Here is a 6,863-nt window from a genome sequence, read left to right on the forward strand (position 1 = left end):
AATTCAAAAGTCTCAATATTATACAGTACAATTAAAGTCTACACCCATTATTAAAAAATCAGAGGAAGCACAACCTGAGACTGCATTAGCTAAATCCTTGGTAGAACTGGTGCAACTACATTTGCTTCTTATATATATATATATATATATATATATATATCTTTTAAGTAAGCTTCAAAAATTTCTTTAAATGTAAAAGAAATTGGCAAAACTTTCTTTGAGAACAGAATTGCTACTTAATTGTGTCCTTGCCATTGCCTAAGATTTAAAGATGCAATCCTAAAGCTACTCATGAGAATATGAACAGAAATATGAAATAAAAGGAATATAACCACTAGTATCTCAAACTTTGCCATCTTGTGACTTCAGTTTTTGCAATCTTTTTGAGGGGATAGACCTCTGTTTCCAGAAGTACACCCACTCCCCATTGTCTCATCCATATTTTTGCCGATTCTATAATTAATAACCGATTTGAAAAGTAATCGTCTACAATCATGTCTCTTTTGCCTTTCGTCGTTTCAAGGAACATGCGGACTGGACCTACTCTAGACTATAGCCATTCTATATAGCTGAAGGGACAAATCAGAGGATTCACGCTTACTTTCCGAACTTGTCTTCATTGCAACTTTCCTTTCCAACTGATTTAGCAGACATTTTTTTGCTTTTCCCAATTTTGTGCCTAGTTTTGATTTTCATTTCTTCTGCGTCATTTTAAACAAAACGCCATCTTCCTGCACCCTAATAGTATCATTGCATAGTTCATGAATTCCTTTTTCAATTTGTTGCATGTCTATACTGTACTGACAAAATCATTACACCTGGTGGCAGTGAGCCCTCAACATTCTCCTGTAGCATTTCAGTTTCCTCCCCGACCTGTCACTATCGCTTCCTGTATTTCAGCTCTAACCTGAACTGCTGGCTTTTCCTGATTTTTTGCCCTGGGCTGTGCCGATGTCTCATCGCAAAAAAATGCACCCATTTGTACTTGTCTTGTTGTACTTGGCTTCTCAGTGGTCCCTTTGTCCCCCTGTAATGTGGTCGTCCTCTCCGGGAAGCTGGGCACATGTCCCTCCTATATAACTGCCTTATGAATGAGACTACATGTTTCAGCTTTGTAGGTTGACACACTTCCCAAGCCAAGCACACATGCACACAGGGGAGAGAGAGAGAGCGAGAGAGAGAGACCCAAAAGCAAGGGATGTAACTGTCAAAATGTTAAAATATCTAGGGATATCACATGAAAACTCTGTTCAATGGTATGAGTGAATGCACAGCTTCTTATGACCGCATTTTATTATTAACATAAAATATTTCTACAGCGATTACTATAAACAGTATACAGAACAGCACAGTTGTCATGATTATGCATAAATACACTTTAAAAACTGCTGTGTTAAAAACAACCAAATTTGGGTTATTTTGGGAACCCAGCACTGGGTTATTTTAACCCAACTAATTTGGTTATCATGTTTAACTCAGCATGCTGGGTTGTGATTTTAACCCAACTATTAGTTAACAATGACTACACTGCTGGGTTGAATTTAAACCAAACTGGGTCAGAAATTTAAGTGATTAAAATAATGAATCTACAGCAATACTTACTTCGGTAATCCAACCCCGCCCACGGGAAACAAGTATGTGGAAGCAATTTAGGTGATCTAAATAAAATTTCGTCTTTTGTTTTTATTAATACACATTTTCTTATTTTTGTAAAGGATGTCTAGGCTAAAACAGCAAACCTTAAATCTAATATATAATATGTCTAATATTTATGATTTACTGATTTTGTCATAACAGCATGTAAAACGCTTGCATTCTATGAAAATGTATCAAATATCACAGTAAATGCATCACTGACTTTAGTCAGAAAAATTTACTTTAAGAATACAAATTTAAAATATGAAAACATTTCATAACATTTACATAAACCTCAATTAAAGATATAACAATCATCAGTAAGAATCATCAATTGCAATGTAATTGCAGTGTTGTATAAGAAAATAGAAGAATTTAGAATAATGAACATGCATCAAACTGACTGCAGTCAGGAAAAATTACTTCCAGTTAAATGTGTGAAATATGAAAACATTTCATGTAACAGTGTACAAGTTAAAGAACACAAAATCCAATGAAGCAGTCAGGGAACAGTAATAATAAAGTTTATTAACTATACACAGTTTAATTAATAATAAAAAAAGAAAAAAAAAATAAGTTACAGTTTGTCTGCAAAAATTAATGCTCACAGAACTCTTACTGCTGGTGTCTCCTCCCCAGGAGGTCCATACACCACAGTCTGTAGAAACTGCCACACCAGGGAACACTGCTTGCTGCCATCAACTAATTAATAATTAATAAGTGGTTAGGGCTACAGCTGTGACCTTAACTTCGGATATGTGGACATCAATTCATATGGATTCTTATTTAGCTGTTACTTGCCATTTCATTGACATTAAAGAACAACTTACTATGGTGTTGCTGGGAGTAGGAAAATTTCCTGCTTCACATACAGCAGCAAACATTGCTGCAGTGAAGACATCTCTCATTGAGGAATGGGGGATTCAGTCTAAAATTAGATGTCTTGTCAATGATACAGCTGCTAATATGATAGCATGTACCAACAATTACAGCTAAGGAGTACCATTTGCATAGCTCATGCTCTAAACCTTGTTAAAAAAGCTATTGACTTCCCAGGGCTTCAAGACAGCAGGACGTCAGCAAGTGGTGACTGATGAGAAGGCAGCAAAGCTCTGCACCAACCTTATCACACTGTCAGAGGTTGGCTCATTATGAAACAGCAAGCCAAATGAACAGGTGGACACCTGATTGCTGATTGTTAATAAAACATAATTAAGCACAAAGCATCCATCTAGCCTACATTACAGTAGTCTGTAAGGGAGATTTATAATCATGTAAAAGTGTCTGCACTTATGTACCTTCAACATTCAAGAGTTTGATTTTTTTTTTCTAAAAACAGTAAAAATGTCCACATTCACCATACAAAAAGTGATCTTTATTACATTTTTGTTTGGAGTTACCATGTGTATGCAATGGAACATGCTTTGGTCATGTATTTAATATATTGATTCATTTATTTATTAATCTATCCTTAATTTGTCAATCCATTGATTTTTGCTTCTAAAATTAACACGTTGTTTGGTTGTGGAACATTCTGTGATAGCACTTTCACCAGCAGAGGTCCTCATCGAGCTCTGATTTGAAAAGCTTCGAGTAATGAACCTTATTCCGATACAATTGGGTTGAAAGCTTCACTGCTTTAAGAAAGCTTCACTTCACCATCACTACAAAACGTACAGAGGGTGGCACGCGCTCCTAACCTAGTGTGTCTAATACAGTAATGATTTCCTACGTGTTGCACAATGTAGGTCACGTGACGTACTTACCTGTCCATTTTCCCCAATATAAACAAAGTCACAAACACAGGGCGAATGAACACTAACGTACAGACGCAGAACGAGTGACTAACAAACTGGGTTAACGAACAGTCTGATATACAAACGGAAAAACACCACAACAAGCAAATCAGCACACAGGTTATCAAACGCGGCTCAAGTTCAACAGAAACACGAGCGAACTCCATGAATGAATGTTGGTGGGTTTAAATAGGCGGGATCGGGTGTTGATTGGTGGAGCGATGAGTGACGTCACACAGGATAATCAAGATTGACAGAAAAGATGTCCAATGGCGGGGATCTGAGGAGACAGCGGAGAGAAGAGAGGGAAAGAACAAAAAAAAAAAAAACGACAAACAGCATGTAACATGATCAGATAAAGTTTGTTAATTAAATGAGATTTTTCATTTCAGTTAAAACTTTCACAAAGCTTCTGCAGTAGGCTACAGACTGTAATATCTCCTGTGTGCCTTTTAGATCATGAACATACACTGATATAGAGCATGAATACAGTAGGTTGTAGCTTCGCAATGAAATACTACTACTACTACTACTACTACTACTACTACTACTACTAATAATAATAATAATAATAATAATAATAATAATAATAATAATAATAATTTTTAATAATTCATTAATAATAATAGCTTTATTATTTTTCCTTTTGATATATTTTATTAATGCTTGTTATCAACAATTATGAACCTGTGCACACGTCATATCCGTCGTGTTTATTTATGTTTAAACTGCCTCTATTATGATGCCGCGTTCCATCGAATCATTTTAAATCCAAACACAACACTGAGCTGAACGGAGCAACATTGAATATCTGCACTAAAATAAAGAGATTTTAGAAGAAAACTCCATGGATTTCCGCGCTCCTCCCGACCAAACTCAGTCAGCTCACGGTAAGAGAATGTGACTTTAATTTCATAGTGTTTTTACAATAAAGCAGGTTTAAATTACACCGTGTTACAGTCTAATGTTTTCTATCTAAACGAGATCCTCTTTTGACGTGAATTAGCACAATGCTACTTACTGTGCTAGCGAACTTGGACACAGGTATAAATGACAGTAAAAATACTGAACCGAATCGATGAGCTTGACTTAAGAATCGATTTTAATTTCACAATAAAATATTTCCTCTGTTGTTTGGTGACTTTTCACAATCCTCACTACAGGTTTTACAGTAAAGCAGGTGTAACATAGTGATTAGACACATACATGATTAGCTCCGGACTTTTAGTTACAATGTGTTTTCTACCTGTAGAATGTAGCTAATCATTTCATTTACACAACAGCACAGTGAGGGTCATATTGTATTTAAGGGTTAATAGCAAACATTACAGACTTTTATTTAATTATAGTTTATTAATATTCTCTCTCTCTCTCTCTCTCTCTCTCTCTCTCTCTCTCTCTCTCTCCAAAATAAAATGTATTTTAACTTAAAAATTGTATTATGTTTTTCTGTCTACAGGCTCCTTCATCTCCCAGTCTGAGGTACTGAACAGTGCTGCAGCTAAACAGATTTAAACACACACACACACACACACACACACACACACACACACACACACACACCAATAACACAACATTTTTGCTTAATATTGCAATATATTATAATATATTAACTACATCTATGATGTTTAATTAATTCTATTTTTTTCTACTACTAATTCTACTTCTAATTACAACAACGTTAATAATAATCTTTTACTTTCCCAGTCTGCTGTTCCTGCACCAGCTCAGAAGCCCCTGACTATCTACATGTTGGAGTCAGCTGATCTGGACGAACAGATCAGGATGCTGTGTGAGTCTCACAGTCATATACAAACTTACACACACATACAGCTCAAATACACTTCCTCACAGCATAAGAAGTGTTTCCTTAAACACAAAAGTGTCTACAGTCTACTTTACACTCCTCTTGCTTTTGGAATATGGAGCCAAACAAAACCAAACAAAAGACAAAGCAGCATCTCTCCATCTCACTCATCTCTCTCTCTCTGTCTCTCTGCAGATGAGTACATTTTTCCCCTAGTGGAGAAAATCCACCCGACTGGGGCCAAACACATAACCAGGTTGGTTATCGAAGGAGAGAACAACTACGACCTGGTCAACTTGATTGCAGAGCCCAACCGTCTGCGTGCCCATGTACGTGTACACATACACACACTCGTACATAAACACACACATAGAGGGGGTTACTCTTTTCTTTTTGTATGTTTTAGTAAATTGTCTAGATGTTTAGCAATATATAAATTGTGCTCTGTCTGATTCATGCAGTTGACATGAGTTAGCTTTACTTGTGTGGAAACAAAGCCACACCCACTAATAATGACTTATTTACAGATAGTCACATTCATGACTAACTAATTATATCACTTGCTTATTCAATCATACCAAAACGAAGCCAGCCAATAAGCGGTTAACGCTCGGTTCCAGTCCCGAGCACAGATAAAATTGGAGGGTTGAGTCAAAAAGGGCATCAGACATAAAACCTGTGCCAAATCAAAACATGTGGATAGGGCGATCCGCTGTGGTGACCCCGAACAGGGAGCAGCCAAAGGACAACAACAATTTGCTTATTCACTCTTCATACACAAATCAGATAGATGAAACACTGTAATTTACTGTCATATTCATGTGTGTGTGCAGGTCGAGCAGATTGCTGCTGTGCTTCAGGCGAGGGAAGCTGACCAGGACGTGGTAAGTACTCTGATGCACCAAATAATTCTTAGACAAATTCTACACAATTTTATTTTGCAGTCATTACACACACTTTGCAATGATTGAATTTCTTCAATCTGCTCAATAGAAATCTGCTGAATAGAATACATTTCTTTTTTCAGCATTTTCCTTCACTCAAGAAGAAGAAGAAGAGGACGAGGAGAAAGAAGAACATCTAATATTTTCAATAAACTGTATATATTGTAAATATTGTATATTATATTTGATGTTAATTTATATGTAATTTTATTTTTATTTTTATTTTAATTAAAAACTTTGAATTAAAATATTAATGACTGTTTATTTAATAATAGTAATAATGTAAGGGATAATTCAGACAATTTTTATACTTTTTTTTTTCCTGAATAATGCTAATCTCCAATTAATGCAGCAAAATAAAAACTTATTTTTGTAATGGGAAGTGTTGAGAAAAATCTGAGAGAGTGTGATAAAGTGTAAAAATATAATAACTCTGTCTAACTACCAGAATCTAATTGTATTAAACTCAGACTTTATAGCACATAATCAGTTAAGCCTAAGTACCTTAGCTGTAGTAGATAAGCTAATTAAAATGAAATAATCACTCAGAGAAACATGGATCAAAAGAAGTTTATTGATGAAAGGCCTAGTGAATATAAGTATAAGAACATCCTGGAGAGGGAGAAGTAGGTGGGAGACGAGGAGGCATAAGGAAAGCTGCCTAAAATGGTGAAGATGCCA

The sequence above is a fragment of the Tachysurus vachellii genome, chromosome 7, assembly GCF_030014155.1.
Source record: "Tachysurus vachellii isolate PV-2020 chromosome 7, HZAU_Pvac_v1, whole genome shotgun sequence".
NCBI lineage: Eukaryota > Metazoa > Chordata > Actinopteri > Siluriformes > Bagridae > Tachysurus > Tachysurus vachellii.